General features: G+C 44.8%; 2 long non-coding RNA genes across 8 annotated transcripts in view; one reads left to right on the top strand and one right to left on the bottom strand.

The window, feature by feature from the left end:
- The window catches only part of LOC140470862 (uncharacterized), a 1231916-nt gene that overhangs the window by 100944 nt on the left and 1105625 nt on the right, over positions 1–25347 (top strand). The window lies entirely within an intron of this gene.
- LOC140470916 (uncharacterized) overlaps positions 1–25347 on the bottom strand; it is a 115286-nt gene that overhangs the window by 12706 nt on the left and 77233 nt on the right. The window contains exon 4 of one of the 3 annotated variants that reach the window (XR_011956794.1): positions 3922–4670. The exons of the other annotated variants lie outside the window; for them this stretch is intronic. This is a non-coding gene — a long non-coding RNA (uncharacterized lncRNA). Of the gene's footprint in view, positions 1–3921; positions 4671–25347 lie in introns of those variants that run through there. 3 annotated transcript variants of the gene reach the window in all.

Raw genomic sequence — 25347 nt, 5'->3', positions numbered from 1 at the left:
TCGAGGCCACTTGGCCAATCCTGAGTATGTGTAGGCTGTAAACTCCCCAGGCTTTACAGCTTTTTGTACTCACCATTGAGAGCAACAATTTCAGACTGTACTCTGCCCTCTATGCTTTTATAATCTGTTTTTAACATATTTCTTTGACAGCTGCACACCTTGTTTCCTTGTTTCTTTCCCAGTCCTAATTCTATCCCCCGTGGCCTTGCGGGACGACCATTTCTGCTGTTTAATCTCTCCTGCCTTCCCCAGTGTGACTGACTGTCTTTCTGTCCTTGTCTCATCTCCACCTTGCTCACAACCTGTTACATTTCTGATGGTTCCCAGAACTCTGTAACTATCACTGCGCCCCCTGGGTCAATGGCACGAGTTTTAAATTCTCTTCCTCCTGAGATAATCAGAAATATTTCCGGTTGCAGTTTCCCCCTGATTTTATTTTGAAAAGCAGAGCATTTGTGTCAGAGTCAAGTCCACAATTCCGAGCATTTGGATGTAATTTGTGACCCTCCCACAAGATGTGTAACGTTACTGGATTGGCCATGCTCACATGGCTGCAATGTACAAATTATGTGGGTTGGGCTAGCCATGGTTAATGTGGGGTTATGGGGGTAGGGTGGGTGAGCAGGTCATTGCAGACACGATGGGCCGAATAGACTCTTTCTGCACCCACTAGATTGTGTGATTCTAACTAGTTGCCAGTGTTGTCCCATTTTCCTCATGCCAGGTTCATTCAACTCACACATATGATTCTGTGGGTGCTCAGTCAATCCTTCCCTTCAGTTCTACATCAATTTCACACTGTATGTGAGGGTGGGAATGGATTTGTAAATATAAATACTCCAACCAAACCCCTCACAGGTCAGGAACTGTTTCTGCTCCTTTCATCACTCACAAGGAACAGGAAAGTAAAGGTTCAGTCACAAATCCTAAAGGAACATAGCGGTTATAATCACCAGGAAAGGCTGAACAGCTCAAAACGCTTTTCTCAAGAAAAGAGGAGGCTCAGAGACAGCCTGATACATGTAGAAAGCTTTGTGTCTGTGTTTTCAGAGATTTGTGGTTGAAATCATTGGGTTGGAAGCAGGTTTCATTGCCCCAGGTCATCAAAGGTGCTATCTAAATGTGCATCTTTCTTTCTATCTATCTGAGTTAACAATCAGTTGGACAGGTCAATGTCTGAGTGTCTTACCAAATCCCTGATTGAATGCTTTCCCCCACAAACTCAGGTTTCTCGCCACTCACTGGGTCACGGAGAAACTCTGCCGTTCCAATGAGAACTGTCTTTGCTGTCACCACTCCTCGTGCTTCCGCCTAATCCCCACTTCCCTTCATTAAACCCCAGCTGCCTCTAGTCCACCCACATGGGCATGTTAAAGAGCATGACAGGAGAATGGATTGAAACCGAGATTTCAATAGCCAGAATGAAATAGGAAGAAGGAAATAAACAGTGATTGTGGATCCCAGGGGATACAGACTCCAGGATTAGTCCTTATGGGCTTTCCTGCAGTAATACAAGACAGCATTCCATGATGAGAGTTAAACCCGGGTGGCAGGAGAGGGAGCCACTGAACATGAGCAGGTTTAGTTCAAACACAGGAGGTTTGTTCAGTCAGTAACAGTGTGTTAGACAGGGAGGTGAAGTGAGCAGTGAGGGGAAATGTTACCACAAGCTGCCGATGGATAACTTTCATTGGAACAGGAGGAGGCCATTCAGCCCCTCAACTCTGCTCTACCATTCATGATGATCATACCTGATGTGTGACCTAACGTACAACTTTCAAACCTCTCTAATTTCATCAATAAACTCCTCTGCAACAGACAAGATGAGTATTGGAAAATTAAACATCTGCAAATGCTGGGACATCAGAAACAAAATCAGAAATTGCTGGAAAAATTCAGTAGGCCTGGCTGCATCTGTGGAGAGTGAACCGTTCGTGTCCAGTGATCAGTCAGGTAACCAGCTGTAGCTGACCATTCTGTTGTTTCTGTAACACTGGAACAGGTTCTGGTGCGAGGGGAATGAGATTGTCAATAATAACTGAGAAAACAGGAGGACGTTCTCAATCAGAATGAGGAATTCACTTACCCCTCCCAGTGAGACACTCACCGACACAGTCACACTGCGGAGAGGCCGTTCACCTGCTTCACATATGGGAAGGGATTTACTCGATCTGACAATCTGCTGAGGCACCAGAGATGGCACAGTGGATTTAGACCCTTCACCAGCTCCACGTGTGAGAAAGGATTCATTCAAATCTCTCACCAGCGGAGACATTAGTGCATTCCCACCGGGGAGAGGCCATTCGCCTGCTCAGTGTGTGGGAAAGCATTCACTCAGTCCTCTGACCTGCTTAAACACCAGCGAGCTCACTCTGGGGAAAAGGTCATTCACTTGTTCCCAGTGTGGGGGAGATTCACTCAAATGCAGCACCTGCGGAGTCCCCAGTGAGCCCACACAGGGGGAGAGGACATTCAGATGGTCAGTGTGGGAGAAGGGATTCAGTGATTCATTCTGCCCCCAAGACCCCAGCGGGTTCACTCTGGATAGGAGCTGTTCAACCCCCTGTGTGACAAGAGATTTGTTTCGTCTTCAACACGATTGAGAGCCCAGTGAGTGCTCACAGGGAAGTGGTCATCCCCCTGCTCCATGTGGACTGCAGGACTCTGATTCTGATGTTACTGTCCATCAGAGTCAGGAGTGGACCTTGTACATGATGACACTGCTGGAGTATTGATGTGGTTGTTGTTAACCACATTAACTGGGCTGGAGGTGACTGAACTTACATTGCCACTTTCTGAACCTCAGGATGTCTCTCTGGGCAGTAAGTCCCCACAAACAGCAATGTGACAATGAGCAGGGATCATCTGCTTTGATTTAAATTGTGACTGTAGCACGGCTGCTTCACAGCATCAGGTACAAGGTTGGAGTCCAGCCTTGGTCAACGGCCTGCGTCGAGTTCCCACATTCTCCCCATGATAGTGTGGGTCCCCTCCAAGTGCTCTGGTTGCCTCCCACAGCCCAGAGATGTGCAGGTCAGGTGGATCAGTCGTGCTAAATTGTCCACCGTGTCCAGGATTGTGCAGAATAGGTGGATCAGCCATGGGAAATGCAGTGTTAGAGTGCTCTGGGCGTGATGTTCTTCGGATGGTCAGTCGGGTTTGATGGACCAATGCTCTCCTTCCACACTGTAGGGATTTTATTCTATGATTGAGGATAAAGGCTACACAGCAGGGTGTCCTTGGAGAAGGAGCATGTAGTGTGGATCAATGCTATCGATGCCTTTAGATAGAGGTGGGCACCTCAGGGGATACAGTGCTTTATCTCCACCGCTGCCCCCTCCCCCCAACTCTACTTTGATTTAGTCCCTTCTCACTCTGTCACTTGTAATGGTTTGCTTGGCCTGTAATGGGCTTTGTTTAGAAATATTCAATTGGTTACACAAATGGTTTACTGCTGGTGATTATATGTCTCGACTAGAGTGGTGCTGGAAAAGCACAACAGGTCAGGCAGGATCCGAGGAGCTGGAAATCAACGTTTTGGCAAAAGCCCTTTTCCAGCACCACCCTAATCTAGACTCTGGTTTCCAGCATCTGTGGTCCTCACTTTTGCACTGCTGGAGATTATATGTTAACCAAAAGCAAAATGGCGTAATAATGATTTTGATGGTGGGAAGGTTGGTGTGCTCACATTTCTGGGTCAGAGAAATGGGTAAAAAGAACGCTTCACAGCTAATAGAACGAGAACTGAAAAGCTGTTAAATCAAACCAAAGGTTCAGACAGGGAGGGAATATTTCCCTGGAGTTTGAGTAGCTGGAAAGTGATGGTGTCTGGGAATAGACAGGATTTTGTTTTACAAAGTTTGAAAGCTTTAAAACTTTAATATTCAAACAGTTCATTTTATTTTCTTTAATTTTATTTGCGGTGCAAAAAGCTCTTACAACGTTTTAAAACCAAAATTTACAAACCTTGTGTTAAAGATAAATGTTAAATAAAATCCATCAAACCATCCCTCACTGAAAACTGTTGTGGAAGTGCAATCTCCTGGAGAATCCCTGCCCACTCCTTCCTACCCGGGCTCCATGACTATATACATACCTGAGAGATAGCAGCAGGAGGAGACCATTCAGCCTTTCAATCCTGCTCCACCATTCAATGGGAAACAGCTGACCATCCAGCTCAGTCTCCTGTTCCTGCTGTGTTCCAATCCCTTTTCATGACTTTACCTCGAAGAACTATGTCTAAGTCTTCCTTTGGCTTCACTGCCTTTTGTTCCAGTGATGTTGCTATGTTACTGTGTTGGTGTAAGTAGGGATAATGTGATGGTGCTGCCTCCTGGAGGATGCACTCAGCCTCCCTCATCATCCTGCAGTAACATCAACCGGGTTTCAGCAACTAGAGATAGAAACCATTTCCAGGATATGGGCATCACTGGCTCAGCCAGCATTTATTCCCCATCTCTCGTTACCCTTGAGAAGATGGTAGTGAGCTGCTGTCTTGAACCATTCACAGTCCATTTGGCGCAGAGAGACCGACAATGCTGGGAGGGAGAGTGTTGCAGGATTTTGGCCAAGTGAATCTCCATCTTTGGTTCTTCAAATGTTGTTTAACTTTTTCATGATCTGCACCTGATTTTGAGATTTCAGTCTGCAAATCTTCACTATCTAGCACCCTGTATAAAGGAATATGTACATATTAGAGAATCAGAACAGACAATTCTAGTTTCTCTGGAATACCCTTTTCCCCCTTTCTTCCCCCAAAACTGTAACCCTCCAGCCCACTTACTCTCTCCCACCATTCTGACTCTGCTACCCCTATTGCACACCCTCCCCATTCTCATGGAGTTACTGATAAACAGATCCATGCCACCACTTCCCGTCCCTGGTTAGACTCTGCACCCTTTCTGGGTTCACTTCCTTTCCCTTCAGTTGCTGCAAGTCAATAATGTAACAGCAGAATGAAACAAAAGGAAACAGACAGGGAGATGGCAGATCCTGGACAGAAGAGGAACCTTCAGTCTGGGAGAATGGGTCAGATTCTTCCTTGTTTCCCATTGGTCAATTCCCAGTGTTATGACAAGTTGCGAATGGAACTTGGTCCCATCTAGGCGTAGTGACACTTTGACCCCCCAACTGATCAGTATTATAGGCAGATGCGTCCCTTCTCCTGCCAATCACAGTGTGATATGCTTTCTGTTAGTTATCCCAAAGAACATGCTCCAAAACCCGCCCACATTCTGTACATGTATAGTGCCGTGTTTCCTCACACACATGTGGTTCCTGCCTCAGGGACTGTGGGAGTTGTAGTCCCCATGAAGCCTCTGGAGACCTGTCCCTGGAAAGTGAAAGAAAGTGTGGGCTGGAGGGTGTTGTTTATAGGATATCCATTCAGACACACAGGACATGTGGGCTGTCACTGGGATTTACCGAGACATCTGCTTAGACACCCGGACTTCTGACATAAGGAATATACATTCAGCCATTTGCGGGGTGGGGAGGTTATTAATGGGCAGCAGATTTTAAGCAGAGGTGGCTCAGTGGCTAGCACTGCTGCTTCATAGCGTCAGCGACCCGGGTCTGATTCCAGCGTTAGGCAACTGTGTGGAGCTTACACATTCTCCCCATGTCTGCATGGTTTTGTTCGGTGCTCCAGTTTCCTCCCACAGTCCAAAGATGTGCAGGTTAGGTGGATTGGTCAGGCCAAATTGCTCACAGGGTCCATGCATGTGCTGGTTTGGTAATTAGCCACGGGAAATGCAGGGTTACAGGGAACGGGTGGGTCTGAATGGGATGGTCATCATAGGGTTGGTGTGGAATCGATGGATGAATACCCTGTTTCTGCACTATAGGGACTCTATTATATTCTCATGAGGAAGAATGTACTTGTCTCAATGTGTTGTGAATCTGTGGAATTCCCTATTCAAAATGCGGTGGATGCCAAGACAATGAGCAAATTTAATGAAGAGATACAGATTTTTAATTTGCAATGAGATAAAGGGTGAGAGAGAGCAGGCGGGAAAATCCAGCTGAGACCGAGGTGAGCTCAATCATCACCGTATTAAATGGTGGAGCTGGTTCGAAGGGCTGCATTGCCTCTCCTGTGCCCAGGGCTTATATTCTTACGGTAATAACCAGAAAGATGAATCCAAAACTCACCATCTTCACCAAAGGAGATTTTCAGAAACAGCAGGATAGTCAGGTGGATTAGCGTTCCAAACTTAGGTAGTGAGGAATCGTGGAGGAGATAATGGTTTTGCAATTTTAAACTGAGGGGAGACAGTGATTTATGGTTTTAGATTGCGTCGTATATTCACACCGTCCAGAATACTCTGTTGTGAATATCTATCCTGTACTTTATTACAAAGCCAAGGTCACTGACAATGAAACCAAAACACCCAGGAAACATCGCCTCACCTCGTAATCTGATAAAAAGACTTGTCATTAATCTGGTTGAATTTAGAACACAGATGGAACGCGAGAAGATTAAATCCAATCGCAAGATACTGTGCTTAAACAAAGGAGACTACAATAGGATGAGGCAGGAGTTGGCTAATGCAGACTGGAAGCAAAGACTTTACTGTGGGACAGTTCTCAGACAGTGGAGGAATATGAAAGTAATTTTTCAAATTTCTCAGCAAAAGTATATATCAGTGAAAAGGAAGGACTGTAGGAAAAGGAGTAATCTGCCATGTCTAAGGAAATAAGGGAGTCTATCAAATTGAAGTAGAAGACATACAAACTGTCAAAAACCAAGGATAAATTCGGAGATTGGAAAAACTTCAAAGATCTACAGAAAGCATGATGAAATTGGGGATAAAAAGTGATGAGTAGCTATCCCCAGGGCCAGAATAGCAGTTTACACTGCTAGAGGGAAACCTATTGTGTAGGGAACATATGGCCTCTGTAATTGTTGAAGCATTTAACAGTTACCATAGAGATAATCCTGATCAAGTTAAAAATCACAGCACACCCCAAAAGCTTGTACTTCCAAATAAACCTGTTGGACTAGAACCTGGTGATGTGTGGTTTTTAACTCTGTCCACCCCACCCCAACCCCGGCTCCTCCACATCAGAATCCCGATAGACAGCCCCACGGAAACTGAAGTGCCTGTCAGATACTTGAGGGAGCCACAGGGGTGTGGGGAAGGGTGTGTGTTTTAGCCACAAAGTGCTGAACTGAACTAGACTTTCTAACTGCCGTTGCCATGGAGATAATACTGAGAGACAGTCTCTATTCAAGGTCCCAAACCACAAAGGTTTAAGAATGGGAGTGGCACATCCGACAGGCGGGGAGTTACCTGATGCTGCCTGGAGGTGTTTTGCATGTACACTATCCAGGTAACTGCCGTGTCTCATCAATAAAGACTCAAAGAAGACCTCTCAGAGTTCTGTGCCCAGTTATTCCTATCCAGCAGGGTTCAGGAATATGAGCACACAGCAGTCAGTCTTCACAGTGGAGGATACGAAGAATATGCCAGTAATTGATAAAGAGACTGAGGAAGGTGAGGACCTAGATAATAACCATTATCGTGAAAGAGTTAGAGCTGGGCAAGCTAATGGAGCTAAAGGTAAACAAGTCTCCTTGCCCTGATGGAATACATCCCAGGATACCAACAGAGTTAGGGGGAGAAATAGCAAATGCACTTAGAGTTATAGAATCCGACAGCAGAGACAGGCCCTTTGGCCCAAACTGGCCCATACCAATCAATGTCCATCCACACTAACCCCATATCCCTGCACTTGGCCCATCTGCCTCTGAAACTTTCCTATCCTTGTATTTGTCCAAATGTCTTTCACTTGTTGTTAATATACCCACCTCAACCACTTCCACTGGCAGCTCATTCCATATCCATACCACCTTTGTGTAGAACACTTGCCCCTCAGTTTCCCATGTATTCTTTCTCCTCTAACTTAAACCGGATGCCCTCCAATCCTTGAGTCCCTGCGAAAAAGACCGAGGCATTCACCTTACCCATGCCTCTCATAGTCTTATACACTACTATAAAATATTCCCCCACAGTTACCTATGCTCTAAACAAAAAAGTCCTCGCTTGTCCAACCTCTCCCTGTAACTCAGACCCCTGAGACCTGGCATCATCCTTGTAAATTTCTTCTTCACCTTTCCAGTTGAATAACTTAAACTGACACGGCATTCATCACATTTCCAGTGTTTCCCTACGGCGCTGGAACCGATGTGACAACACCAATGGATTACAATCAATGATCAATAATTCACTCCATTACAACAATCCCATTTTCATAGCTTTTTCCATGATGCAGGAATCCTTTGGTCTTTCTGGTTTCATGGCTAATTGTCCTCATACAAAACCAATCTGTGGCTTGACTGTTCCAGGGAAATGTGCCATGATTGTTTAGACTTTCAAAAACCAAGTCCCCACGCTAACATGGACTTCACTGTCTCAGTACTTTTTTCGTCACACGGACATTTGAAATATTAGCCCATGAACAGGATGCAAACCTTTCCTTCCAGATGAAAAGGCCAATGATATTCAGATCGGCACGGATCAAGTAACATGAAGTTCAATTTGAATTTCTCAACTGCAAATCCCCCCATTCAATACTCTATAACAGAGAAAACATAACAGAGAAAACAGAAAGTGCTGGAGATCCTCAGCAGGTCTGGCAGCATCTGAAACGCTGACAGATGCAGGAAACATTGCAGCCTTGAAGAAGTGTTTAGATGATCACAGCAGGCATGTGTGCTTGATGACCATTATGGATAAGATGGGGGCAGGGAACCCTTTCTGGAAGGGCCTTGGTGAGACCACACCTGGAATACGGTATACACCTTTGTTCCCCTTTTCCAAGGAAGGCTCTCCTGGTTATTGAGAGAGTGTAAAGGAGGATCACCAGAGGAGGCCTGGGATGTGAAGATAGTTAAGGACTGCAGATGCTGGAAGTCAGAGTCTGTACAATGTGGACCTGGGGAGGTGCAGCAGGTCAGGAAGCATCAGAGGAGCAGGAAGGTTGATGTTTTGGGTCAGGACCCTTTGTCAGTCTTGATAAATAGCCCTGACCCAAAACGTCAACTTTCTAGCCCCATCGTATTCATGCTGGTCATCAAGCACCTAGTTATGCTAGTCGCACGTTCTGGCACTCAGCGTGTAACCGATATTGTAGTACCTGGTGTGATCATCTAAACACTTCTTCAAGGCTGCAATGTTTCCTGCATCTGTCACCATTTCCAGTGCTGCCCGACCTGCCGAGGATCTCCAGCGCTTTTTGTTTGTATTGCAGATTTCCACCATTTTGCTGAAGCACAGAGTCATAGACATGTACACAGCTCCATATTTTGTTGACTCACATTCCTGGGATGTCAGGACTGATGGCTGAAGAGGGACTCAATCTTCGTTTAATCCTCCTTTTCTTTGGCTTTCTGAGCCGCTGACTACATCACTAATATTCTCCCTCCCATTCCCTGTCCTGAATCTGACCCATCTAAGCCTACACTTTCGTTCCCATCCACCTGCCAGACTAGTTACAAACTCACCAACAGAACTGGCAAAAGCCCCCACCAGATTTGTCTCAGCTCTACCCGGGGTAACCGATCAGGCTGGTATAGGTCCCACCCTGAAACAGTCCCAGTGCCTGAAGAATCAAAACCCTTCTGTGGTACACCATTACCCCAGCCACACATCCAGCTGATCTACCTTCTCATTCCTGCTCTCATTAGCACATGGCACTGGGAGTAAGTCTGACATTATTACATTTCAGGAGCTACATTTTAATGTATCTCTGCTCTCCCTATATCCAGCTTTCAGGCCCTCATCCCTCTGTTTAGCGATGTCGTTGGTATCTGTGTGTTGCACAACCACGGCCTGTTTACCCTCCAACTCCAGAACGTCCTGCAGCCACTCCATGATATCATGGATCTTGGCACCAGGGAGATTACACACCATCCTGGATTCATGTCTGTGGGCACTGCAGTGCCTGGCTGTACCCCTGATTATTGAATCCCCTGTCACTATAGCCCTGCCACTCTCATTCCTCTTGTTCTGATCAGCAGAGCTCTCTGTGGTGTCATGAACCTGGCTGTTGCTGATTTCCCGAGAAGCCACCCCACCCATTCCCGCCCTTACAGAATCCCAAGTGGTAGACAGTATCGGTATGAGAAGGGGATAACAACGGGGGACTCCTGTACTCACTTCCTGAGCCTTTTACTAGATCTGATGGTCACCCATTCCCTTTCTGCCTGTGTAACCCTCACCTGCAGTGTGACTAACTCACTAAACGTGCTGTCCATAACATTCTCAGTATTGCAGATGCTCCACAGTGAGTCCACTCCAAGCTCCAGCTTTGAAAAGCAGTTTCCCAGTAACTGCAGATGGGAACACTTGCTGCACAAATAGCCGTCAGGGACACTGGAAGCGGCCCTTATTTCCCACATTGTGCAAGAGGAGCACACCACGGGTCTGAGGGCTCCTGTCACAACGTCTCGCTACATTCATCTAGTTACTTCCATTAAGAGAATTTAAATGAGTGAGCAACCTTCCTACACTTCAAACATGTCCAATATAATAACAAAACAAATCTTTACTTAAGCTGATATGTCATATTTCAAAAACTTAAATACTCCACAGGTATCACTAACAAATTGGCTATTCCCATTGGGACTGTGAATTTCTGAAAGGCCTGAACTAAAACGGAGTTTCAGCTTCACCTTCTCCCTGTCTCACCTCACTATTTACACCCAACTCCAAAACACTCTCATTGAGCCAAGCAGCCCTCACAGTGCAGCCCTGTCATTTTCATTGTCTGCTCACACCTACACTGCCCTCAGCCTCCTGTACTGTTCCAATACAACACAATGGGAGCTCAGGGACAGCAAATCATCTTTCAATTCAGCCCTTTGTAACCCCAGAGTCAAAATGGACTTCAGCAGTTTCTGAATGAACAGACAGTTGTCAGAATCTGGAACATTCCACCTGAAATGGTGCTGGAATTTGAGTCCACGAGAAATTTGCAGAGAATTGGAAGTAGGGAGTTTACAGATTAACATTATAAAGTGGATGATTGAGACTAAATCTGACAGTTCCTGCAAGAAGACGAGGTGTAATTTGGATAAATCTGTGCTCTCTCTCAGGCCAATACCTCCTTCCACAGCTACAGGGCCAAGAATTGAACACATACCCCAAGGGTGATCCAACCATGAACTTGAACATCTTTCTGCTTTTGGCTTGACAAAAATATTGAAGATATGTTCCCACAGACAGAACAGACAAACCTTTCTCGTTCCACAGTTAAATGCCAATGATATTCAGATCCTGATGACTCCGCTGACTGTAGAAACATGTTTTTTGAGATCCCAGTCTCAATTATTCTCAATTAATATTCTATAAAATGAATTCACAAAACAAAGCTCACAGTCAGTGCAAGATGAACAGTGAAGGTAAACACTTCTCTTGGTATGTGTTGGATGTGTAAATGCTCCTCTTCAAATCACCCCACCCCCACCCAGGAAGAGGACAAGTACATGCTCCTTACTGTACTTTGCCCCAAATAAAGATGGTGGCTATAACCAAGGACCTCTCACTGCCTGAGGCCCAAGCCATCTTCCCCTTTGCTGCAAATGTGGGACCAAGAGTTTCTAATTCAGACTAACGACTTGCAGAGTGTAACTAAACCCACCCAGTCTACACTGATACATTCCATCCGGTTTCTGCTGCCACTCTCCCCTTTCCTCCTCCTGCACACACCATGGGTCATCATGGGTCCAGTGACCCTTCCTCAGAACAGATGACAGCTGGGAAAATTAGAATCCCTTCAGGAAACAGGCCCTTTGGCCCAACAATTCCACACCCACCCTCTGAAGTTTATCCCACCCAGAGCCATTCTCCTACTCTATTACTCTCCATTTCCCCCGACCTAATGCACATCCCCGAACACTACGGGAAACTGAGCTGGGCCAATTCACCTCACCTACAGATCTTTGGGCTACAGGAGATAGGGGTTAAAGAGTAAATAATAGGTGGGGACAGAGCCCAAAGAGACACAGGAACATTTGGAAAGATAAGGGAGTGGGAAGTTGGAAAGTTGTTAATGGAGGAGACAGGAACCTTCTAGCATTTCAGTGGCAGTGGTGGAAATGGTAGCTACATTGTGCCTGCAAAAAATACCTTGAGCTTCCAGTTGCCTGCTCTTTAACACACAAGACTGTTCCCTGTCCAACATCTCTGTCTCATGCTTACTGCAGTGTTCCAGTGAAGCTTGATGCAAGCTGGAAGAACACTTCAGAACATACTAAATGGCTTCCTATTTCAAGGGTTGCAATCTCCCCTCACATGTTGTTAACAATGCCTTCCAGTGTATCTCCTCCACTTCCCACACCACTGCCCTTGAACTCCACCCCGTCAAATTCAACTAAGATGGAACCCCACCATCCTCACCTTCCACCATCAGATCCAAACACCTGAGATATATTTCCCTCCCCACCCCTTTCATACCTTCTGTGACTTCCACTTTAGATCCACGGTCCCCACCAACCCACTCTTCACTCCAGGCACCTTTGCTTGCCACTGCAAGAGATGGAAAATCTTTGCCCAAACCCTCCCTTTAACTCCATCCAAGGCACCACTGGATCCTCCCACATCCAGCAGACATTTCCCTGCCCACCCAAACACCTCAAATTGTGGAATATTTCAGGGAACATATCTGGGACACATGCACCAACCAAACCCACCGCCCTGTGGCCGACCATTTCGGCTACCCCCCACTCCCTCCGCCACCATGCTGCCAAGGACATGCAAGTCCTCCATCCCCAAATCCGAGCCACCCAACATCTGGAGGAAGAACACCTCATCTTTGCCCCCTACCCCACATACCAGGCCTTGTTATTACGTAGCCTACCATTACACATTACCTATGGTTAGCCACTAACAGTCCCCATAAACAGCTATTCACCTCCCCCCCCCCCCCCCCCCCATCCGATCGTTATTCAGTCCTTTGTCCAACTGCTCCTCTCTCTCTCTTTGGACTCTATCCCCACCTATCATTTACTCCTTAACCCCTACCTTCTGCATAAAAACAGACTTTTTTTCTCAGTAACGTCAGTTCCTGAGGAAGCGTCACTGGATCAAAAATGCGAACTGATTTCTTTTCACAGATGCTGCCAGATCTGCTGAGCATTTCCAGTACCTTCTGGTTGTTGTGTGTGATTTACAGCATCCGCAGTTCTTTTGGTTCTAATTTACCCGGAGTATCTAATTCAGGTCCAGCAGACTGAAACAGTGTTTATCAACCTTCCCAGTCCACACGAACTCCATCTCTCTCCCAGTATCTGCTGTATCTCCCACTCCTTCACATTCAGTCCCCCCTCACAGTGACACTGCGCCTGCAAAGCTGATGGTCATGTGTTGGCCTGCTGGACCCACCCCTCATTCACTCCCATTGGCTGGAGGATCACGCCAACTCTCCTATTGGTCTGAAGCTGTGTCAATCAGCCAGGCCCCATTGTGACCTGAGTGGTGGGATCCTCCCAGGTGCATCAGAGGCTGAGGGGTGACCTCATACAGGTTTATAAAACCATGAGGGGCAATGGGTAGGATAAATAGACAAGGTCATTTCCCTGGGGTCGGGGAGTACAGAATGAGAAGGCATAGGTTTAAGATGAGAGGGGAAGAATTTAAAATGGATCTGAGGGGCAATTTTTTTTCCCCACTGAGGTTGGTGCATGTATGGAGTCTTCTGTCAGGAAGTGGAGGATGTTGGTACAATTATACCATTTGGCATCTGGATGGGTATATGTATAGGAAGGGTGTAGAGTGATATGTGCCAAGTGTTTGCAAAAGGGACAAGATTAGATTGGGATATCTGGTCAGAATGGCCCAGTTTAACCAAAGGGTTTTGTTTTCATGCTGTACATCTCTACGGCTCTGCCCTGTGATGAGCTTCATCATTCACAGTGAATGGGTCAGTGTCACAGAGGACAGGGGCTGAGGGCTATTCAGCCCATTGGGGCTGTACACTCTCCCTCTGGAGATGGTACCAGTCAGTCCCAACTCACCTCCCATTTGGACAGAGCCCTCCAAATCCTTCCTTAAAAATGTTAAATTTCAAATTTGTTTAGACAATAATTACTGAATCTGCATCCAGCTGTTGGTCAAACTGTTCCAGATGCTCAGAACTTAGTGAGTAAAATAATCTTCACATTTTTCTTTGCATTATTTGCCAGTTACCTGAAAATAGTTACTAAAAATTGTGACGTTAAAAATTTCTCACTCTGTCTCTCTGTAAATGAAATACCCTGGAAACAAATCAACTCCTGGTCGAAATCACTGCTTAACCTTCTCAGCTCCAAGGAGAATTGTCAGACCTTCTGCTAACTCTCCATAAAAGAGAAACCTATCTTAATTTTAATTTATTAGTGCCATAGAGATGTACAGCACAGAAACAGACCCTTCAGTCCAACTTGTCCATGCTGACCAGATATCCTAAATTAATCTCGGCCCATATGCCAACAGTTGGCCCATATCCTTCGAAACCTTTCCCAATCACATATCCAATGAGATGCCTTTTAAATATTGGAACTGTACCAGCCTCCACACTTTCTCTGGCAGCTCATTCCATACACGTACCATGTTCAGCTTGAAACTTTGCCCCTAATATCCCTTTTCAATCTTTTCCCTCATGCCTGTGCTTTCTAGTTTTGGACTCACCTAAACAGGAATAAGACCCTGGCTGTTTACCCTATCCATGTCCCTCACGATTTTATCAAACTCTACGGTCACCTCTCAGCATCCGATTCTCCAGTGAAAACAGCCTCAGTCTATTCAGCCTCTCCCTGTAGCTCAATCCCTCAACCCTGGCAATATCTTTGCATTATTTCTGAATCCTTTCAAGTTTAACAATATCATTTCGATAGCAGGGAGAGAAGGACTGAAAGCAGAATTCCAGAAGTGGCTGAATGAATGTCCTGTACAGCCGCAAAATGACATCACAACTCCTGTACTCAATGCACTGACCAATAAAGGCAAGTACACCAAACACTTTCTTCACTACCCTGCCTATCTATGGTTCCACTTTCAAGGAACTATGAACCTGCACTCCAAGATCTCTTTGTTCAGCAACAATCACCAGGACCTTCCCATTAAGTGTAGAAATCCTGCCCTGATTTGCTTTTCCAAAATGCAGAACCTCACATTTATCTAAATTAAACTGCATCTGCCACTCCTCAGCCCATTTGATCGGAGTCTCATTGCACACTCAGGTAACTTTGCTGTCCACTGCACCTCCAATTTTGGTGTCTATTGTAAACCTACTAACCATAGCTCCTATATTCACATAGAAATCATTTATATAAATGGCAAAAAGCAGTGGACCCAGTACACAGCCTGACAGCATATTGCTCATCACAGGCTTCCAGTCCAAAAAGTACCCTCCACTCTGACACTGACTTCTCAGCAAGGTTAGTGCTCATGGCATACAGGGAGATCTAACCATTTGGATACAGAACTGGCTCTTCAGACTGGAGGCCTGTGACTAGTGGACTGTTACAAGGATCACTCCTAGATCCACTACCTTTCATCATTTATATCAATGACTTGGATGTGAACATCGGAGGTATAGTTAGTGAGATGACACCAAATCTGGAGGTGTAGTGGACAGTGAAAAAGGTTACCTCAGAGTACAATGGGATCTTGATCAGATGGGTGAATGGGCTGAGGATTGGCATTTTGGAAACTCAAATCTTAGCAGGTCTTATACACTTAATGGTAAGGTCCTGGTGAGTGTTACTGAACAAAGAGTCCTTGGAGTGCAGGTAGATAGGATAGTGAAGGCGGCATTTGGAATGCTTTCCTTTATCGGACAAAGTATTGAGTACAGGAGTTGTGAGGTCATGTTGTGGCTGTACAGGACATTGGTTAGGCCACTTTTGGAACGTTGTGTACAAATCTGGTCTCCCTCCTATTGGAAGGATGTTGTGAATCTTGAAAGGGTTCAGAAAAGATTTACAAGACCTTTGCCAGGGTTGGAGGATTTGAGTTAGGCTGGGGGGTTGAATAGAGGTTGAATAGATTGGGGCTGTTTTCCCTGCAGCGTCGGAGGCTGAGAGGTGATCTTATCTATGTATATAAAAACCTGAGATGGATTGATATGATAAATAGACAAAGTCTTTTCCCTGGCGTGGAGGATCCCAGCACTAGAGGGCATAGGTTTATGGTATGAGGGGAAAGACTTTAAAGAGACTTGAGAGGCAACGTTTTCACACAGAGGGTGGTACGTGTATGGAATGAGCTGCCAGAGGAAGTGATGGAGGCCATTACGATTGCAACATTTAAAAGGCATCTTCATGTGTATATGAATAGGAAGGATATGGGCCGGGTGCTGACAGGGGGGACTAGATTGCATTGGGATATCTGATCAGCATGTACTGGTTGGACCGACGGGTCTCTGTTTCTGTGCTGTCCATCTATGACTGTTTGACCTTCCAGCCAATTCCGTATCCAAACAGCTAGTTCTGACAGAATTCTATGGTATTGAACCTGCTAACCAGTGTGTTATGTGAAACCTTGTGTCTTTCTCAAGTCCAAGGTACTGATTTCAATGCACAAAGCTATGCTGACTCTCCCTAATATTTTCTTGCTTTTCCAATGACATGTAAATCCTGTCCCTAAGAATCCCTTCCAACAACTTCTTTGCCACTGACTTCAGGCTCACCGGTCTATAGTTCCCTGGCTTTTCCTTACCACCTTTCTCAAATAATGGGACAAATCTTCCAGCACCTCACATGTGGCGATCAATGATACAAATATCACAGTGAGGGGCCCAGCAAAAGCTTCTCTAATTACCTACAAAGTTCTGGGATATACCTGATTAAATTCCAGGGATTTATCCACTTTTATGCATTTTAAGACATCCAGTACCTCCTCCTCTGTAATATGTACACTTGCCAAGTTATTATTATTTATTTCTCCAACATCTCTAACTTCCATATCCCCTTTCAGTAAAAACTGACATGAAATACTTACAGAATCTCTCCCACCTCCTGCTGTTCCATAGACAGTCTTGTTGATCATTGAGGGTCACTATTCTCTGCCTAGTTATTCTTTTGTCTTTAGTGTATTTGTAGAATCTCTTTGGATTCTCCTTAAACCTTTTTCCCAAAGCTATCTCATGTCCCCTTTTTCGCCTCCTGGTTTCCCGCGAGTATACTCCTACTGTCCTTATAGTCCTCTAGGGATTCACACAAACACAGTGGGGTCTGTACCTGTCATATCCTTCCTTCATTTTCTTGACCAGAGCCTCAATTTCTCAGGTCATGCAGCATTCTCGATGCCTCCCAGCCTTGGCCTTAACAGGAACATACTGTCTGCGTACTCTCATTGTCACAGGCCTATGGAGGATGTGGCAGATGAGGACAGAGAAACAATCATTATCAGTAAAGAGGTAGTGTTGGGAAAGCTAACAACTTATCCTTATTTCTATCATTCCTCTCTAGCCTCAGAACTATCACTATCTCTGCATCAAAGACATCTCAATCTCTGCAACATCCTTCAATCTCTAATCTCTAATCTCCTCCAGTCTCAACACACTCTCTATCTTTAATCTTGTCCACCCTCACAAATCTCTGTGATGTGCCTTTCTTTAATTCCAGCCTTCAAGATAACCCATTTTTATTTCAGATTCATGCACCCAGAGATCCACAATGTCCCGCTTAACCTCTGTCACATTTTTCCTCCAAAAAACATTAATTAATCACGTATCATCTATTCTAATATCACCTTCTCTGACCTGGTTTCTATTGTGGCTTGTCATATTCCTATATTACGCGTTTGTGGTCTACATGACAGAAAACGGTTTTGTGGTCCATTGGATTTATGCTGTAAAGAAATCTCCCAGCTAACTATTTTAATCCCATTTTCCAGCACAGAGCCCATAGACCTGGCAGCCTTGGCCTTGCAAGTGTGTTCCTAAATAGATTTTAAATGCCTTCAGGATTTCTGTCTCTCACTCTCTTCCAGACAGTGAGGTTTAATGCAACTGTTGCTCTATGCTATCACCCACAGGAACACAGAGCAGCTGGGTCTGTGTGAACCACAGATCGCCCACACATTGTGAAGGATGGCAGGGTCCCTGACAGGGGGCACAGGAGATTTACCATGATGGTTCAAGGAATGGGGGATTTTAGTTGCAGAATTTGTGGGCCTTTTTTAACATTAATTGTTCACGTGACATGTGTGTTGCTAATACACATCAAGAGTAACCATCCGCAATTAATGGACTCTCCTTTTCAACCTCTCCCCTTGCCTGCGCTGTGGTAATATTCAGGTTAACCACTACCAGACATCTCTCTCTAACGAGAGAGCAGTCCTATGGTCGGGTAGGACAATGCTGACTTGATCTTTTACACAGTGATGCCACTGTGCCTCGAGGGTGGGGAAAGGGAATGCTGAAGGTGGTGGATGGGAAATCACTCGGGTACAGTACTTTACCCTGGAGGATGTTCACTTTCTTTAGTATTGTTGGGGGGGAGGGTGCACTGATGCAGGCAAGTGGAGAATGTTCCAACACAACCCTGATGTGTACCTTATAGAGAGCAAACAGACATTGGGGAATCAGGAGTTTAGGGAAACTGAGGTGTTCTCCTTGTAGCAAAAGAAATTTGGGGAGCTGTGACAAAGTGGTTTACAAAAGTTACGCATTATTATAATAAACCTTAGACCCTTCAGCTCATTATACAAGAATTCCAGGACACATGTTGAAGATTTGGGAAGATCTATTGAAAGGATGGTTTGTTTCAAAGGAGAACTTTTATTCAGCAAATGGTATTGATCTGGAACACAATACGAATATCCAGGCCCTGATGTATTGAGTAATTCTGTCAGTTTGGCGTTACAGTGACTGAGATTACCATCTGAATATCTGCCTATAATACAAGTTTATAAAATCCGTCACTGTCAGTTCAAGTTTGAAACTCATACAATCCCTTCCTCCTGGCCCAGGATGACTGTACACATTACCCCTGGTGGAGGTCAGCAGGCACTTCAAGGGCAAATCTATGTGGGTTTCTATGAGTTTCCACCTTGGGACTTCATGTGACTGAACATGGGACAGAATATCCCAAGATTCAGTGAGATATGGAGAGCAGGATTTCCTTCCTTTTCTTTCCTTCCATTCTGCCGCTGTGACTCATCAATAAGACATGGGGTGTGAAAGGCTCATGCACCTTGATGGGCAAGATGTCTCCATTCTGACCAATGGGCAGCAAGCTCCTCTCAGTCATGAAACAGAGTATCCCTGAAAGATAGCAACTGCGCATGCTTCCCACTGCCCAGTGCTCACAGTACATGTTTCGAATAATGAGGGGGAAATCTCCTAGAAAAGGCATAACAGGAAAGTTCCAAAAGGATTATAAACAGTTTACAGAGAGATATTCACAGGAAACTTGGGCAACAAGTTGGCAAATAGAGTATAACTTGGGATAAACTGTAGAAAGCTGCATCACAAAGGGACTGGGGGAAAATGAGCAGGAAACAGAAAGCGAGCACACAGTTACAACAGGGAATCAGGAAAGGGAATGGAATACTGTCCCTTATTTCAAAGAGTTTACAATATAAGAGTTTGGAGTATATACCTTCGGGCAACTAAACAAATGGCGAGTGAGACCACATCTGGAGTAACGTGAACAGATTTGGTCACTTTAGTTAACGAAATAGAGCAGTTTATTGGAGGCATTTCAGAGAAGATCCATTGGGATGATCCCTGTTTTGAAGGGATTATCCTGTAAGCAAAGGGTGAATAAGTTGGGAATCTACTCACTGGACTTTGGAAGAATGAGAGGAGATCGCTTTGAAACATACAGGATTCTGTCAAGGTTTGACAGGGTAAATATGGAGAGGATGTGTCCCATTACGGGTTGGTCTTGAACCAGATTCTGGGTCAGTCGCGGAATCAAGGGCTCTGTTTCAGATTTCTCAAGTTAAAGGCAACACCGACACAGGTTAGGGTTTCAGCAGCAATGGAGCTGGGGTGAGAAGGAGATAAGCAACGTTTTAGAGATTGGAATTCCTGGTGTTTGTGATTGTGTGGATGTCTGATCAGAAGGTCACCTTGGGGTCAGATATGACAGCAATATTGTGAATAATGTAGTTCTGCCTCAGACACTTCCCAGTGAGAGGGAGGGACACAGCAGTAAGAGAAATGAATTTGGAAGAGCAACTGAAGGCAATGGGTTTAACAATGACAGTGTATCATTGGAGTGAATTGCAGCTAATCGAAGCGTGGTAAGCAGTTTGATAACTGAGTAATGGTGGAGTAATGGAGAGGGATGATGGGGAGGGAGAGCTGGACATTGTCAGTGTACATGTGAAACCTAACACAGTGCTTTTGGGCGATGTTACCTCCTGGCAGTATGCAGGTGAGAAACAGGACGGACCAAGGATAGATCTTGGAGGGACACCAAATACAAGGAATTCAGAAAGGAAAGGGAGAGTGGAGACGGAGCAGGATTTTCCAATAATGGTGAGGTCAAATATTAGGTTTTAGCCGAATGGGAGAGAAGGACATAACCAGAAAAGACAGACAGACAGATCATGGAACAATATCTGTGAATTGCAAGGTGGAGGGAGGGGGGGCGGTGACAAGCAGGAGGATGAGACAGATTTGGAATGTCCATGATTTAGCTACACTAGGGTAAATGGTCAAGATGACCTCTAATAAGGCTTGAAAAGGGACTCGAGGAAATGCAAGTTTAGGACTAAAATGAGGAGCACCCTTGTGAGGCGGTTTGGCTCGGTGGGCTAGTGGAGAGGGAGGAAAGAAGCAGGGGCAGCTGATCGGATTGTCTCAATGTTATTGACAGAGAAACTCCATGTGCTCCTCACTCTTGTTGTTGGAGGGGAGCATGGAGGAGACAGGATAATGGACAGTGTTTTTATTTCTAAAACAATAAACAAAACCTGTGATAGTGATTCTAAAAATAAGTGAACAAACCTGTCGTATTTATCATTTATCAAGAATATTAAAATATACAACTGAAGTTCATGTTTGAATCCCAAATCGGTAGAGGGTGGCTCTGAAGTCAAGAAAAAAAATAACTGGAATGAAGAATCTACTGTTTGCCATGGAACCATTGGGGATGTTTTTCTGCCATTGACAATGTCCTTGAGGGAAAGAAACCCGACAGTGGCCCATCAAGTCACTCATTGTATTAATCACTGCACAGACTCAACAAAGGAATGAAACTGAATGGACCACATTACATCTACCAATGCACTGGAAAATACAACCACACAATCAGCCCTCTTGACCCTGCAACTTCTGTCTCACTGTGGGCCAACAGCAGCAGCAGAACTGTACTCCAGCTCAATCTGAAATCTCATGGCCTGATATCCCCCACTTAACCATTAACATCAAGGCACGGGAATCAACCCTGGTTCAATGGTGAATGCAGGAGGGCATGTCAGGAGCAGTACAAGGCATACCTAAAAATGAGGTGCCAACCTGGTGCAGCTCCCAAACCTGCATGCCAAACAGCACAAGCAACACCAAATAGAACTAAGTGATCCCATAACCAACAGATGAGATCGGAGTTCTGCAGTTCTGCCACACCTAGTCAAGAAAAGTGATGGACAATTAAACAACTCACTGGAGGAAGCATCACAGATATCCCACCCTTACCGATGGAGGGGTCTCACACATTCATGCAACAGATAAGAGGACAGCATTAGCAGCGATTTTCAGCCAGCAGTGCCAAGTGGATGAGCCTTCTCCATTGGTCCCTCACATCACAGATATGAATTGACTTGGTTGAAAACTCATTTCCAATCAGATCAAGAAATGGATAAGCAGTGTAAAGGTATGGGCCCTGCCAATATTCTGGCAATTGAACCTGCTGCCCAACAAGACAGTTACTGTTCCAGCACTGGCACCTACTGACTTTGTGGAACATTGCTCAGGGATGTTCCAACACAACAACACAGGGCAGATCCAACTCAGCCAATTCCCCTCCATTTAGTCCACACTCACTCAGCAGTGAGGTGATGGAAGGTGTCATCAACAGTGCTTCACGCAGCTGCTCAGCAATAACCTGTTCTTCGATGCCCAGTTTGGGTTCTGCCAGGGCCACTTAGTTCCTGAGCTTGTTACAGACTTGATTGACAAACTGACAAACAGCTGAATGAGGTGAGGATGACAGGCCAGACTCCCTCCAAGACCACTATTTCGACTTCAGTGATATCACCTGACCTCACCACAGTCTCAGCTCATTTGCTGAAACTCTCATTCATTCCTTTTGTTAACTCTAGATTTCATTGTCTAAACCCACTCCTGGCCAGCATCCCACATTCACCCTCCCGATAATCTCAAGAATATTGAAAACTCTACTGCCGAACTGCTCACTTGTACCAAAACTTGCTGATCAATCAAAAGACTCCCATTTGTAAGCAACAATAATTTACTTTCGCACCTTTGAATTAATTCCTGGCTGTAATCATTCCTATCTCCCTGTACCACACACCCTTTCATATCTCAATAACTCATTTTAGTTCAGACTCTCAATTATGTGTTTATTTTTGAGTTCTCCTGTGTGAATGTTTCTATAGACTCCAAGGGAACATGGTCTAGAATCCCCACTCTAAGCCTCTAAGATCTACTTTCTTCCTTTAAGGCATTCTTGAAAAACTGCTTATTTGGCAATGGTTTTGGTCACTGGATACAATATTCTCCATCTGTAGCCTTATGTCAAAACTTCTCAATAATATTTTTGTGAAATTAAAACCATGATGATTTGTACAGATATCTTCTACTCTTCAATATCGCTGAGTGAATAATCTGTAATGTCTCTTACCCAACCACGTTGTGAGAGCACCTTCACCATACAAACTGCAGCAGTACAACGAAGTCAAACATCACCCTTTCCACAGGCAACAAGGCTTTGGCATTGATCACTTGTTTCTGTGGAAGGAGAAATACACAGTTGATGTTTCAGGGAGTGCAATATGAATCACAGGGAATAAAAATGGTGCAGAATTTTACTGTCAGAAATTGAAGGAAAATGCACTCGCTTATTGGAAAAAAGAATTCTTGACTGTCAAAGATATTATGGAAAAAATAACCTGATAATGGAACATCATACGGTCAGGAGCCAGGCAGCAGTGGACAATTCATTTGCATTCCTGAAGAAGGGCTTATGCCCAAAACGTCGATTCTCCTGTTCCTCGGATGCTGCCTGGCCTGCTGTGTTTTTCCAGCTCTACATTTTTCAATTAATTTACAAAACAGCTGTGAAAGTAATAGTAAAATACTATAAAGACCAAAAATATACCCATGAGAGACTGAGGAAGCTAGATACTGAACAAGTGGACATCAGAGAACCCAGAGGTGAACCAGAGCAGAGTTCACTTTTATGATCCCACAGTCCAACCTATGCCAACCAGATATCCTAACCTAATCTACCTATATTAAATCCTTTTTGCCACTCCTCAGCCCATTGGCCCATCTGATCAATATCCCACTGTACTCTGAGATAACCTTCTTCATTGTCCACAATACCTCCAATTTTGGTGTCACCTGCAAACTTACTAACTATACGGCCTCTATTCACATCTAAATCATTTCAATGAATGACGAAACAAATCCAGAAAAAAGTCCATTTCTCTGGGTTTGAATGTGCTCTGTGTAAATCCTGCCCTATGACTCTTTTTACCAGGGAAGGCTGTACATACATCCCTCTGAACTTTGCCCCCTACAAAGCTGGCGACCGCGCACGTGTCCAGTGAATCATTGCCCCGAATAAAGATGGCGGCGCTCACTCGGGCCGATTACTCAACGAGACATATTCCCGTTTGCTGCAAAAACGGAACTGTAAGTTTCAAATTTGTATTTTCCGATGTGTACCAAATGATTGTAAAACCTCTCAGACCATACCAACACCATTTCCCTCCCACTTCCTGCTGTTTATTTCTTTCCTTACCAACAGCTCTCCGCACACACACATTCCGAACATCCGCGCTCACCGCGAGGATGATCACGTGGTATAGTCTAGTCCCGCCCTCATTCACTGATTGGTCGGAGGACCAACTGCCCCGCCAGGTCCTCCAGCTCCGCCCCTGCCTTTCCATTGGTCCGCCGCTGACATCAATCACATCTTCGGTCCAACCTGTCTATGACAACCAGATATCCAAACCTAATCTATCTATATTAATTCCTATCTGCCTGTCCTCAGCCCATTGGCCCATCTGATCAATATCCCATTGTACTCTGAGATAACCTTCTTCATTGTCCACAATACCAACTGTTGGCTGGAGCTTGCGCACTGCTTCGTGGCTTTTGTTGCTGTTTCTCAATTACAAGAGTGAGGGACAAAGTTAAAATCCCACAACCATCTGATGAAGGACCAGCAAAATAGTGCTTCCAAATAAACCTGTTGGACTATAACCTGGTGTTCTGTGAATTTTAATTTTGTCCATCCTAATTCAACACCAGCACCTCCAAGTCACGAGTGAGGGAGGAATGCATAACATAAGAACAAGAGATCGAGGAAAAGGAGAAGGCCGTCCTGCCCTTCGAGCCTGCTCTACCATTCGATAAGATCATGGCTGATCATTTTATGGATGCAGAACCATTTACCCACGTTCTCACCGTATTCCTTAATTAGTTATTTCTTTTTTTAAAAAAAACTAACTTAGTTTTAAAAACGTTCATTGAACTCACATCAACTACTTCTCTGGGCAATGCACTCCATCAAGGTCAAGACGTTCCTTCTCAAATCACTCCTAAATTTGCTGCGTCTAACCTTGTGTGGATGCCCTCTTGTCCTGGCTTCATCTGCCAGTGGAAACATCCTCTCTACTTCTATTTTATTCATTCCATTCATTATTTTATATATTTCCCATTCTTCTGAATTCCAATGAATATAATCCCAATCTACTCAGTCTCTGTTCAGCCAAACCCCTCACCTCCGGAATCAACATAGTTAATCTCCTCTGCACCCCCTCTAGGGCCAGTACATCCTTGAGCACATAAGGAGGTAAAAACTGCATGCAGTACTCCAGATGTGGCCTCACCAGCACCCACTATAGCGAGAACACAACCTTTGCTTTTAAACACAATCCGTTCAGCAATGAAGGACAAAATTCCATTCGCCTTCTGAATTGATTGTTGTACCTAGTGACCAACCCTCCTGCAGAAGGATATTCAGGTGCCTCTGCATAGCAAATAATGTAACTTTTTTAAAAATTCAAGTAATAATCTTTTTATTAATGTTACTCCAACCAAAGAGTATGACTTTACATTTATGAACATAATATTCCACTTGCCAAACCATTGCCCACTCACTCAATGTATCTCTGTTCCTCTGCAAAGTTTCCCAGTCCTCCGCACACTTTGTTC

Source organism: Chiloscyllium punctatum, chromosome 52 (assembly GCF_047496795.1).
Source record: "Chiloscyllium punctatum isolate Juve2018m chromosome 52, sChiPun1.3, whole genome shotgun sequence".
NCBI classification, from domain to species: Eukaryota; Metazoa; Chordata; class Chondrichthyes; order Orectolobiformes; family Hemiscylliidae; genus Chiloscyllium; species Chiloscyllium punctatum.
This window is presented reverse-complemented; position numbering and strand designations above follow the sequence as displayed.